General features: G+C 41.5%; 1 long non-coding RNA gene across 4 annotated transcripts; it reads left to right on the top strand.

Moving 5' to 3' along the window:
• The first annotated feature begins 274 nt into the window (after positions 1 to 274).
• LOC118170197 lies at positions 275 to 12,923 on the top strand. Of its 4 annotated transcripts, none has more exons than XR_004752567.1 (4): positions 275 to 1,299; positions 7,573 to 7,719; positions 12,548 to 12,636; positions 12,907 to 12,923. It is a non-coding gene; the product is annotated as an uncharacterized LOC118170197 (long non-coding RNA). The 4 variants fall into 4 exon arrangements; XR_004752568.1 differs by having other exon boundaries at positions 287 to 1,299; positions 7,612 to 7,719; XR_004752566.1 differs by having other exon boundaries at positions 1,157 to 1,194.
• The last annotated feature ends 556 nt before the right edge of the window (positions 12,924 to 13,479 follow it).

The following is a 13,479-nucleotide window of genomic DNA, read 5'->3' on the forward strand; positions in this document are numbered from 1 at the left end:
TTTAAACGCATTTAAAATAAAAAGACAGCAGTTTGCTAAAATATTTATGTTAATTAAACCAGGTTTTTGATTGTAGCAGTAACTTAGCTTTTAGGAGGAATGCTAACTTGTGCCAACTTTGTGCTGTTAGCTCAAGACTCCTAGCAGCTGTCCACAAAGCACAGAAGAGGTAACTCATTCAAAAAGGCTTCATTTGTTCATTCCATGCAGGGGGCTTTTAACTTCATTGTAGGCAGCGGTATCTAGAAGCAATAACAAGGCAGGATGTTTTCCTGTATGCTGATATATTTAGTCACAGATGGAGATGTCCTCAGGGAGGCTAGGTACAGTCAGTTCTTTCCCAAAGGAAGCAGTTAGGCTATAATTTGTTTGGCATATTTTAAAGTCAAGTTAAAGAATTTCATTCAAATGGTAAGGATTATTCAGAGTGGGAAATGCTTTCCATATCTCTGCAATGATGATAGAGCCATTGTAACGGTATTTTTTCAATATTTCCATCCTGTCTTAACAATTATGAGCTTGATTTTTTTAAAAAAAAAACACTGTTTTGCCTGTGGGTTTAGATGGCCTGTGCTGTACATTTCACCAGTTTGCAAGCCTGCTCTGGGTTTGCATTCCGGACCTCAAGCCTTGTGTCCTACAACAGCATATGGTTTGCATCATCCCCCAAGGAAGGGACAAGCTCCAGTGACCTTTTGGGGACACTTGCCTGATTTACACTGTACAATTACAAGCAGCAAAACTTGAGCTTGCTCATCATTAACCTGCAAACTCTGCATCAACTCCCATGCATGCCATAAAACTTCTCACAAAATATCTTTGTTCAACTTAGGCTTGCTTCACGTAACCTGTCTTCCCTTTCAATATGGGAGCTTTACTATTTCTACCCTTTTCACAGGGAGAGACAGAGAATACTCCTGTCAATAATTATAGAAAACAATAGCAATAAACAAAAGGAAAAAGAGAGAAATCAACTTCAAGCTGTAATTACACCCGTAATACAACAGCTAATTAAAGTTGTGCCCAAAGTGAAGCCAGGGCTCCAGCTGCTGGGAGCAGTGTGGCGTTAAGTGCTACCAGCTTTGGCCAATTACTGGCCCTCCGAGTAGGACAGAAAAGGGGTAATTAGAGGGGTCTGCTAAAATGTAGCTGGTGGGGTGTGATGGGCTTTTGCCTATTGCAATAACACATAAGGTATTGTCTTACTTCGTAATACAATCCACTGATTGGTTTCTGTTTGTTTGCTTTTTGGTGGTGTGTTTGGACCGTGTGTTTCCACAACTGTAATCTGTGATAAAGGTCTGCAAAAATGCAAGTCCCCTGCAAGAGGAGTTGTAAACATTTTATCAAGCTTGCAAATATTGTTCCTGAAAGTTATTCAGAAATAAATGCCAGGCCCTGTAGAAAGCTGGCGGGTTTGGCTGACAGTCAAGTAACTTCTTGATTTTTTTTTTTCTCAGTTTTTTAGATTTTTATTTCTGTATTTCTTACTTTCTGTTGCAAGAGCTGTGTTCAGTGTTAAATGATCTGTGTATGTGCAACAGAGCCAGGGAATCTGAATTTAAGATTTTGCTCTAATTTCATGAAGATGCTTATTCTTGTGACTGCTGCTAAGAAAGTGTGAATATACTGAATTTAATGGAGGTGTACTTAATGAAAGAAATGGCAAGCCATGTTGTCTGATATGAGTGGGCTGTGCTGTCCAGCCTTATAACGTGTCTTTCATGACAGGGAGCAAATCAAGATCTGTACTTGTGGTTTTCCTTCATGTTTCTCTTGTTATTATGGTAAGAGAAAATGTTGTCACTTTCACGTTTTAAGTAATTAAAGTTGGTCGTAATGGAAATACTCAAACTCTTAGATGCCCAGAAGTACACCGGTTTCTCCATTCATAAATCCCAGAGACATTTAGGAATCCTACCTACTCAAAGGTCACCAGCAGGATACATAAAAGGGATGCGACTTTTTAAACAAATGAAGTAACTTTTAGGTTAAGAATGCAAGGCAACTTTTTATTATGTGTTGTAATCTCTTCAGAGGAGAAAGAAGCACACAAACCAGAAGCGCATCACCATTTCCAAAGGCTGATGTGATGCTGTTTATCTTTCATCTTTTAATTTTCTTTTGAAAGATTGTTGGGGCCTCGGTGCAATGTGTGTCGAGATTCTCACTGGCTCAAAGTAGGTTTGCAAACAGGTCAGTCTTTGTGGCTGTAGTATGTCAGGTGGTTTTCTTTGCACATGTTAAGAAAACAAATCTAGTTCTAGGCATATGGATTAAAAATATGCTAAATATGCATTCCCAGATGACCTCATTAAAAGCTCTGCCCTTTCTATAAGAGGGGAGGACTGTAGGTTACACTACAAATTAAAGGCTTAGTTTGGTGTCAAATTTCCTTTCTCCCTGAACTTTCAAGGAGAATGACTCGCTTTGTGTTTTGTTTTACACATCTGAATGGCTGCCTGTTTTTACATGTGTGATTCATTCTCTGAAGAAGATGTCAGAGCAGTATTATTTAACAAAATCTATGGGAATATGGTCAGATCATCTCGCTTGAGTCATCTGAGCGGTAACATTCCAGCGGGCAGACAGACTCGTAGTGTTTGGAAGTGGCAGAGAAGGGAGAAGAAAGGCCGAAGTTGAGTGCTCTTTGCCCCGTTGGTCCTGTTGGCTCTGTGCTGTGAGCAGTGCCGTGGTGAGATTTTCTCTGGTTTTGCTGTTTGCCATTAAAAGAAGAGGCAGGGGGAAATGTGTAGTCTTGAAGACATGTACTGGCTACGAGAAGTGCTTCCCACTAAGCTGTAGCATTTTGACATTACTGATATTACAGAGGAAAGCACAAAATATCCTTTCTGAAGTGGATTATGAGTCCAGTAGCACAGACTAGAGCAAAATTTAGAAAATGTAGTTAGCTTTTTTTTTTTTTTAGTTTAGATTTTTGTTAGATATGAGTTAACTTCTTTGATTTTACTTTCTTGGTTTCACTAGAAGATCGGGAATTGACTGGAAGCCAAGGACTTGTCAGAAGTCCTAGGAAATTGGGCAGTTCCAAAGCCAAAAATGTTCTCATTCTGAACTCCCTTGGTTCTTCTGACAGTAATGCAGATATGCACCCACTGGCAGCTTGTAAGGAGCACAGAAAATTTTTGAGTTCCCAAATAGGATGACTTTAGAAATGTGGAGACATCTTGCTGCACAACATATCTTTTGTCTCCCAACATGTTCTACTAGGTCTGTTCAAGGACCTATCTAAATAGGCAGTTGTGATTCTTCTGCTTGCTTAGTAAGTGTGTTCAGGTGATGGTCTCCAAACAGAGGTGAAGGAACTGTCCTTGTAGGGGTGTGAGAAGATCTAGGATAATTTTGGCTTGTTTACCTGCAGCAGCTGGGATGCGTAAGGGACTGGAACAGGCTAGTAGGCCTACCACAGCTGAGCAGATAGAGAATTACAGCATCTCTCTGTCCCCAGTTCCCAAGGTGGAGACCAGCTGAGTAGGTACAGGTATGCATAGGAGAAATATGGAGGGTAATTTCAAACTGCAGAAGTACAAGAAAAGGGAGAGACGGTTCTAAAATCCTTGAGAACAGTGGTGCACACAAGCCTGCCAAGTCTGTATAGGACTGTATGCTTGAGAACAAAGACCCAAATCTTTTAATTTTTCACATGTATCTCTCCTCTGTGCTGACAAGAATTTTCACAAAACATTTTCTATTGGAGCTACGCTTGAAGTGAACATGAAGAACTTCACCAACTTACTATTTACCCTTCTAATGAAAACAAACAAGGAAACCAACATTTGACTGACCAGGACAATAGGGATTTTGTAAATGATTTTCTGGAAAAAGAGGCCACTTGTTTGCCAATGTGTGTTATCAGTATCCAGAAATATTCTATGTACCACACCATGTCATTCAAGGTGAAATAATGGCATGTAGACATCTTTAATTCTTCAAAGCCTGACTGGCAGGAGGTGGGTTAAGAATTTGCCAGCAGTTTACAATGAGATAATTATTGCAAAAATTTCTCTTATGACTTTTGGGAACTTCTACCAATGTCTGAAAAGTGTAATTCAGGTCTGAAAGGACTGCCTGAGGTCATCTAAGTCCCTTTAGAATTTGCTCAGGAGTTTGTCCACTGGAGTTTTGCCGTCTCCAAGGCTGGAGGTCTGCAGTCTGCTCTGGTATTTGACTACCCTCAAGGTGAAAATGGTTTTTCTTTTATCTAACATATATGTGATTATCTGTGATCTTCTACGGCCTGCTGAAGCCTACATCTGGTCTTAATGCTGCAGTTTAACAGGATCTGAAGCAAGTGGTGGATGTAAAATGTTTGTGAATAAGTGAATGCAGTATTGAATATGCCCCACCCCAGAAGGCAAAGCAAACATGAAACTGGCTTGATCTTTCCAAGCAGTGGGGCAATGCAGTCCATTTGATGGTTGCTGAAGGACTGCAGGTATTTATCCAGGCAAGAAAGTGGCATTTTTTTGATACAACCACTTTCTGGAATCCCAGCTATTTGCATAGAGATAGGAGGTACAATGGGCTTATTAATACTTCTGTGATAAATTAAGACACAATTGTGCAGACAAATAACAGGAACTAAAGAGAAAGGGAGGGAGGTGGAGGGGAAGCACTTGCAATCTTATACTTCCCTCCAGTATTTCCCAGATGAATTCTCTATCAGGCTGCTGAAACAACTTCATTCTTGGAGCAGGATACAGATACATGGAAAAAAAAAAAAATACCAAGCACAGACTGTGCAGAAGTTTGCTTACTTCTAAAAATCTGGTGTTAATGTTACAAATATCCTTTAGCTGGTAACTGGTAGCTTGATCTACGTTTTCAGGTGATAGATATAAATGAAGAGACAAAGGTATGAACAGTTTATTATTTAATTAATGTTGTTGTAGTAGCTTGCAGTTTGAGTATTTCCTGTATCCCTACAAACATATTTGTGGCTCAAATACTTTGCCTGCACTTGCATGCTAATGTGCCAAATGTCTGTATTTATGGTTCTCCTGGTTGTAGAAAAACAGATCTGCAGTTCTTGCCTGCTATTACAGTCAGAGCATTAAAACTTTTACAGTCAGAGCACCTGAGACATTTCTTTCACTTCCGAGATGCCCCTTCTCTCTGTATTAGGCTGTGGATCCATTTACCTGATGTTATTCTCTCAGCCCAGGAAATCTCCCTGCTTTCCTCCGAAAGCTTATGTTTTCCTGTTGTCCAAAAAGATGATGTCCATCCAACCCTGCTGTCCTTTATCTATATCCAACAGATGATTAAATTTGTGTATGTAAATGGTAACCACCTTGTTAGTTCTCATGCAAGGTTGTTTGTTTCTTTAATTTGAAACAGCAGATGCTCCTTCTATTTTCATTGAAATATTGAGAAAGAACACTTCTCTCACTTGTTGTTCTTTATTCATAAAGTTCTTATTAGTCCGGTAAAACTTCTGGAAAAAATGCATTAAAAAAATCTTTTTAAATACTCAAACACTAGTTTTATCTTAGCACTTGGTAATATTGATTATTTTGCACAAACAATATTTTTTCACCATCTTTTCCAGCCAGTGGGACTGGATCCACAACCCAAAATGAGAGCAGCAGGCTACCTGCTCCCAGGCTGCAGGGTTTATAGGGTACACTTCTAGGAAAAGGATAGATGTGTGTAGTAAGATCCAACAGTGACGTGTAATCAGCTAGGTAGAATATGTAATCCTAAAAAGCCTGTAACGAGTCCATGAAGTTTGGGATGTTTATGATTGACAGTAAGTTTGCAGGCTTGCCAAGTGACACTGAGGACTTGGTTCAGCAGCATGTTGCATGCCTTTGTCTTGGTTTCTCTGCTCCTTGCTTGTAAAAATCTTGCTTTCTTTTTCCCACGGAGGTGGGGAAAGGGTGAGCAAAGAGCAGTGCTAACAGGGGAAATGATACCGGCATCGGCTCAGGGTAGAGGTCACTGATGTCAGCCTGTAGAAGGGGTACAGAGTTTGAATGGTGGGGGAGGGAGAAGTTTACCACCAGGTGATGTTCACAGCCAAACACAGGTGTAAATGACTCCTGCATGCTCTGCTTGAGCAGACAGCCATGGCTCTCACTGGTAATATGCACCGTCTCTGGACTGACTGCTCTGTAAAAGATTTTTCACCTCCTCTGTAGCATGGACTCACTCAGCCGTGTAACTGCTCCACTTCACCTTCACAAAGGCAGTTGGAGGCCACAGTAAATGCCTTCATCTCCATGGGATGGAATAATTAGCTCAAGTGTTGCCCTGAACAAGGAGAATTTTTTTTCTCAAGTGCTTTATGATCTCTTTTTCCTTGGAAACTGGAAGCTGGTTGCCTGTGACAGGCAGCCACACAGATGAGGAGTCTCAAATATGGACTGGACCTTGCTTTTTTCCTGCTCGTTTGCTATCAAGGCTGGAAGGGCTGGTTCAAAGCACCATCACACATCAACTGCACCAGGGACCCTGAGGGGTGGATGTATCTCTCTTCTTGATACGTCTCGTGGCTTAATTCCTGCTCTGTGAAGGATGGGGTATCAGCCCACAGGGAAAGCCTGGCTGCAGGCTGTCTCTCCCACAGTATTTCACCTCTCACCAGACAAGATTTACATAATTGCACAGAAGGGAATCATCAGTGCTCTTCCTTCCCTCCCTTTGTCTCAGAAGTCTTACCTGATGCTCACGGCCATTTCAAGTGGCTGTGGAAGCTGGCTTTTCCTTCCACAGTTATCATTTCAACCCACGTCAGTCTTCCCACAGGCTGAGGAAATAGCAGGCTCCTCTTAGAGGACAGAACAACAGTTTTATTTGACCTGCAAACTTCAATAAGCAAATGTAAAACAGTACAGGAAGCTTTCCTGGATGCTACTTAAATTTTCTAATTATTGTTTAGCCCATACAAAACTGAGAGCTAGAGTATAAATATTTTGATGGCTAAGAGCTGGTAAAGGGAAATTAACTGTCTTTGCTTGGAGCAAGCATGTTATTAAATATGGTTCACATCCTGCAGATTTAATAATGCAGCTAATATCAAAGATGGTATGATCTCTGTTTCAATTCTGCAAGAAAAACTCCCTAGGACCTATCTCAATTCACGTTTAATGCTGTGAGGAGGTGGGGATGGTGGTGGAGGAGGAGGAGTTGGGCTTCATCAGCTGTCACTACATGATGCTGATCCCAAAGAAAAGCTAAGAGAGAAGCTCTGGGTACCAAGCAAGATTACGCGTAGTGAGAAGGACTGGACAGGGTGACACTGGCTTTTTATTTGGCCAGGGCATGAGTCTGTCCTCCCAGAGCAGCTGCAGTGCTGGAGTACCTTGTGTTGCTGACCGGAGCCTCTCGGCCAGCTGCAAGGGCTGCATTTATGCCAACGGGGTAGGCGGCACAAGGGCAGAGCCCCCACAGCAAGCAGTGGTGGGTGCTGAGGACCTGACCTGTGCACTGTGTGTGTTTTCCAGGCTTTACTTGGACTAGCTCTAGTCTGCTCCTGGGGTCTGACCTCACCGTGGTGACAGGACCAGGCCAATCAGTTTAATTTCATCCTAGAAGAATCTGCTTCAGGTGCTCTGAGGCTGCCCTGCGATGTGAATCAATGTGCAGGAGCTGAGAACAACTGAAGATCCTCTTCAGAGGTGGGAGCAAGAGAAGATGACTGCTCTGAATGTGTCCTGGTGTTGCTGCTCTGTGTCCTCTGGATTTCAGCCTCAGGTGATGAACTTCCCCGCTTTTCACTTTGTCTCTGTGTGCTACAGTTTTTCTAAATGGCTAGTGGAGAAAAGAAGCCTGCATTGGTTTAATCCATGAATGTGGAGGAACAAGTAAAACTTCTCATGCTCTCATGTGCCCACAGTATTAGGTAATTACCTTTTACAAAACCTTGTGACTTAGCTTCTTCTGTTCTTCTCTCGACCATGGCATTTCCTTGATTTCCCCCCCCCCTCCCCCCTTGGTCCTTAACAGGCATTTTTACTACTTAGCCATTACTGCAATGCCTTTTATAGAACAGTCCCAAATGTAAGCTGGTCCAGGCTGGTTTTGAGCAATTGCTGATCTTGATCTTGCTAGCAGTAAAATGGGAAATCAAAGTCAATGCACTTTGCTTGCCACATTTGCTGTTTCAGCATCTAGTCTATGAATGCAGGTGTGTGAGAGGCGGAATGTTGTCATGAGTTGGTAGAAGGTAGAAACTCCCCCCCCCCCCCCCCAATACAGAGTAAAGACTGATACTTCTTGAAAGAGAAGTGGGAGTTTTTTTGTTGCTGTTGCTCTGTACGTTTCACATTACTATGGGTCTCTGCAAATCTTTCTCCCCAGTGTGACTACTGCTATGGTGTACTTTGGATGCCCTTCTCACTCTGTGCTTCACTCTATTCATGCAGTTCTCCCTCTCCTGTCTATCTGCTGATGTCTTCTCCTGCAGCAGGTCGCCTTGCCAGCAAACAGGCAACAACCAGGACCAGTGTTCAGATTGAATGGAAATTTACCTCCGCTGTTTTTGTACTTGCCAGTTCAGTTTAAACATTTTGTTCTGTTGGCTTCATTAGAAACAGCTCACTCTGCCAGTGTAATTTGGGACCCAGGAAACCAGAAATTTAGGTACGTCTACCAAATTGACTCCACTGTGTTGCCCACAATTACCTCGTCTTTGGTACAGTCACTTAGACCTGGGGTTGGGCAGGCTACAAACCCATTTCAGTTTGGGACACCTTTATCAGCAAGCCAAGGTAGGCTATAGGATGTTCAGCACATACAGGAGAGGACTGGTTTGAGGCTGCCTGACCTGTGCCTGTAAATGTGACACCAGCCCTCTCCTCCCAAAACATGGGTGAAATCTGACATCTCAATAAATGGTCTTCCTCATTTTTATTTCTAATTTATCATTTATGCATGCATAAGAAATAATAAACTGCTGGTACTGCTTAGGCACACTTTACATGTAAGTATAATATTCAATAGTCAAGTTACTGCAAAACAAAATTCATGTTCATGTAGCGCCATCTATCACCAAGCATTGGTAGCTGCATTTTAGAGATGTAACCTTTTCAGCAACGCTTACAAACTATTTCTTTGGGAGAGGGGAATAATAATTCATAACTTTTAGTTTGTAGGGTGTTTTGTAATACTGTGTGCATCTGCAGGAACAGCAAATCAGTGAGTTTGGTGAAGCTTATCTGGGTATGCACGTGGAGAAACTGGGCAATGGAGGGGTCAGCAAAGAAATGAGAACTATTTTGGCTTGCTCAGGGGATGGGAAGGCTAGAGTCAGCTGGAGATGGGCAATGCAGGCTATGACATGTTAGTGACTTCCTAGTGTCACTGACTCATGGATCTACAGAATTACAGATATTAAAAAAAAGTTGTGGGAGAGGATTTCCGCAGTTTTCTGCCCCTTCTATCTTTTTAACCCACCCACTGAATCCTGACCTTAAGTTTGTTTTTCCAAATTTTTATCTCAATTGACTACTGGGCTGCAAGTGCATTTCCGGTGCACCCAACCAAGGTGGCCCTGTGTACAACTGCTTCCCTGCTCACATCCCAGTGTGTGCCTCCTGGGGATGATCCTCCTGCATTTTGGGAGGCTCAGACTAATTTCTGCCTACTTTCCAGAGGTGTTAGCAAAGCAGCTAGCTTGGAGGCATGTTCTCTGCCAAGTGTTTATCATTGAATGCTTAGTAAGTGATTGGTATGGGGAAGTCATGGGTGACATACTAACCCTCTGGTTTTCAGGTATAATTGGTGAAAAAAACAACCACCAGTGCTAAATGTTTATATCCCATAGTGGTACCAATGGAACATTTTGTTTGAAGAGTTTAGAGGGGAAAAAAAAGATTAAGTTGTGGAGGATTTGATCAAAGTTTCTTCACTTAATCATTATCTGCCATAAGTCACATGAAATCGTGGTTAGATTGGCTTTAAGCACAACTGGTGATTTTATTTACTTTTCTTTCTCTCTCAGAGGTAAAGAAACAGATGAATCTAAGCAAATGAAATGAGGTGTGCTGAGACCCCCATTCAAGGTCTGTGGTAGCAGAAGGTGTTTGGAGATGCCGAGAGTCCTGCTGCATCAGGTTGTGGCCAGGGATGTGGCAGACGTCTCCCTCTAGACATGTGAGTGCAGTGGCTGCTTCTCTCCTCTGCTTAAGTGGCAACAGAAATAAGGAAGATGCAAAATGAAACGTGATGGAGCACACAAAGAAAGGAAGGGAAGTTATTTGCTTAGTATCTGTTTGGTTATCAGTAACTGGGCCATCCTTAGCCCTTATGCACAGGCTGGGGAAGCAGCAAGGTTTCAGCCTATTTCCAGCTGCTGCTCAGTAGCTGTTGTGTTGCTGAACTTGCTGCTTCTCAGCAAAATCAATCCAGAATGGGATCAAGAAGCAGCAGGGGTTTTGGTCTTATTGCAGCATTCCTGCTGGGAAATCTGGCTGTGCTGACTGACTGTAGCCCCTTGCATCATCCTTAGAGCTAATTGCCTTTGCAGGGCATGGAGGCATCTGAATTGCAGTGCAGCCTTTTCCAGCAGAGGAGGAGTTTGGTCCAGGTGTGGGCAGGGAAGGGTCACATTGCAATAAAATGAAGCAAAGCTTTCAAAGTCTTCTCTACGAGGCAGGTGCTAACTACATCCTGCATTTCCTGGCTGAGTGAAGCTTTTAAATGCACGCTGACTTTAAGCAGGTTAATTACACACTCCCTGACGTGCGCTGCAGAGCAGAAGTGTGCTTCCTTCCATAAATACAGTTAAGTCTGCCCTTGAGTGCTTCTCTCAGCAAGTCCCTTAATATATTACTGGAAGGCCTGCAGCTACCATGATGCCATTGGCAGAACAGAAAAAGGGCTCATAACCAGTAGTAGTGACAGTTATTCACAGTAGTCACTAAATAATGTGGGCTTTACTATGATGGACTCCTTTTCCTGTCCAGCTGGCTGCACCATTACATGCTAGAAATATATATACATATTTTTAGCTTTGCTGCTCATGGATGGCCCTGAGCAGAGAGGGAGGAAGGCTCTTGCAGTGATTTGGGTGCTGGCTGTGGCCCTGCCTGTCACCAGAGGTCAGCAAAGGACCTCTGTGCTGGCTGGCAGCTTGTACAAGCTGTGCACTGGTTTTGGTCCCCTCCCAGGGTTTGAGAGGAAGTTATGATTTTCTTTCCCTCTGGAAAAGGGCTTTTGAGCATGTGAGAACAGATTTAAGAATAATATAAATCCCCAGTTCACCAAAAAGTGCACTCTTCTGGGTTTAACAATGATTTTTCCCCCATGTGCTATACAGTTTAAATTATGCATAGCTCAGTATATTGCAGTATAATCAGTGCTAAGTACATTCGCATACACAGTGCAATAAATTATGGATCTTCCCTTAATATTTCATGAATAAGAAGCATGGCATGTATTGATTTCGTTTCGACCTGAGCGTTCAACAGAGCATTTAAACATATTTCTATTTTTAAATCCATGAATCATCATAATGGGGCTGTTCACATGTTTTCTGTTAGGTAGGTACTTAACAACCTTGCTGAATGTGAGCCATCACGGTAATCAGATTAATATTTTGAATGAGTGCCCGAGGAAGGCAATAGGAGCCATTATTTCATCAATTTTACTAGTTTCTTGGCATAATCTTTTCGAGAAGGATTTTTTTTTTTTTTTTTTTTTTAGTATATAGGTATAGATTACTTGTGTGTGCATATATATTTAATGAAGGAAAATTCAAGGTAAAGCTTCTCTGAGGAATCAGACTGTCTCTGAGTGCTGTCTGTCAGCACTTCCATGAGAACTGAAATCTCTCTGGCAGCCCAAAAGAGCGAGGGCTCTGCTTGAACACTTGGGATGGCTTAGCTTTGACCAGACAGTAAAATCAGGGCTTCCAGCTGTTTCCTCGTGCAGATGTCCAAGCTGCTTGGGAAATAGTTCAGGCACCATAACAGTTTAAACACAATTATGCTGCACAGGTATTTTTCATATCCTGAATCTGCAGTCTTAAACTATATACTATGCCTTCTCTAAGACAACTCAACCACTGAGACACAGTTATATCTTTTAATGGAAAAGTCAGAAAGGATAAATAAATCTGATCAAGCAAGTAGTTGTGTTGAACAGGCCACTTAATTAGGCCCAGACTGTAACCCTGTGGAAGCTCTACCTTCTAGAATGAATATGCCATTCAAGCATTAGCATGCACCTTATTTTGCTGTTTTTATTTAAAAATTCTGGTCCCTTAATGCCTGTGTTATGCTTTCAGTCTTATATTTCTTCCCCAGCACACATCAAACAGTTCACAGTTGGAGCCTGTGGCTACAGTAATATCATTTATGGACTAACATATATTAAAAAAGAGTTTTAATTACACGATAGCTGTGAATTGATAAGATGGACGCATAGCAGAGATTTTTTTTTTTAATATCAAATTCACCTCCTTACCTGCAATTGTTAGAAGTCATTCAGGACTCGCTATGAAATGTAATAAAGGAGACTTGTAACTGTATCCCAGAGTAAATTTACGTTCATAATCACCTCTTTTTCCCTTTTTCTTCAGGACATAGACAAAGGGTGGCGGCTGGTGGCTTTATCGTTAATATCTGGAAGCTACAGGATATCTTTGCTGTTCTCTTTAACTTTTCATATGTAAGTAACAACAATAGTTAATGGCCCCCTCTGAAACCAACCCACGCATGAACCAGCTCTTACAAATTAAGTAGCTTATGATTTATTGCTTTGTTATTATCAAATCTATTAATAGCAAGGTATATAGGGCTTTTTTGTTTTTAAATGCCACCATAAACAGTTGAGTCAGTATGTTGACAAACATGTTAATGTATATGCAAATACTGAGCCATTCTGGGTAAAACATCACCTCGAACGGATCTTTAATAATGCTGTGCTTTGCTTCCACAGGTGTTTTGGCAATGAACTGAGAAAACTAGCCCAGACCTTCTCTCCTAAAGTTTAGGAGTTAAGCATTTTTTCTTGCTGCTGGAAGGATCAAGTTATATTAGGGTGGTACGTTGGGTGTTAGGGAAAATTTTTCAATTTGTGACTGTCAAATTCCAAACCTCTGCTGGGTCCCAAGCTCTCTGCCTCTAAAACTCTGTTGTATTACTCAACTTTAACGTCTGTGATCCAAAAATAATTGATCTACTGAGACTTTTTTTTTTTAGGTGAATAGGTGATATTAATGCGATTTAATGATGATACGACATTGGTTAATCTGCTTCATGTTCTGTATTCTTTTCATTACCTAAGAAAACCTGGAGAGTTCTGTTTGTCTCACATAGAAAGGGAAAAAAGCTAGTTAATTATTTCTCACTTAGCTGGAGGAGTTTAGAACTTGTGGAGCTCACAGAGTAGAAAACATTTAGTAGGTCTCCATATCAAGCAGCAACTTTTTCTTCCATTCAGTTCTGTAGATTTAGAAAAAAAAATGGTTTAGATTTTTAAGGATGTATTTCATATATCAGTAGCTGTTAA

The sequence above is a fragment of the Oxyura jamaicensis genome, chromosome 7 (genome assembly GCF_011077185.1).
Source record: "Oxyura jamaicensis isolate SHBP4307 breed ruddy duck chromosome 7, BPBGC_Ojam_1.0, whole genome shotgun sequence".
NCBI classification, from domain to species: Eukaryota; Metazoa; Chordata; class Aves; order Anseriformes; family Anatidae; genus Oxyura; species Oxyura jamaicensis.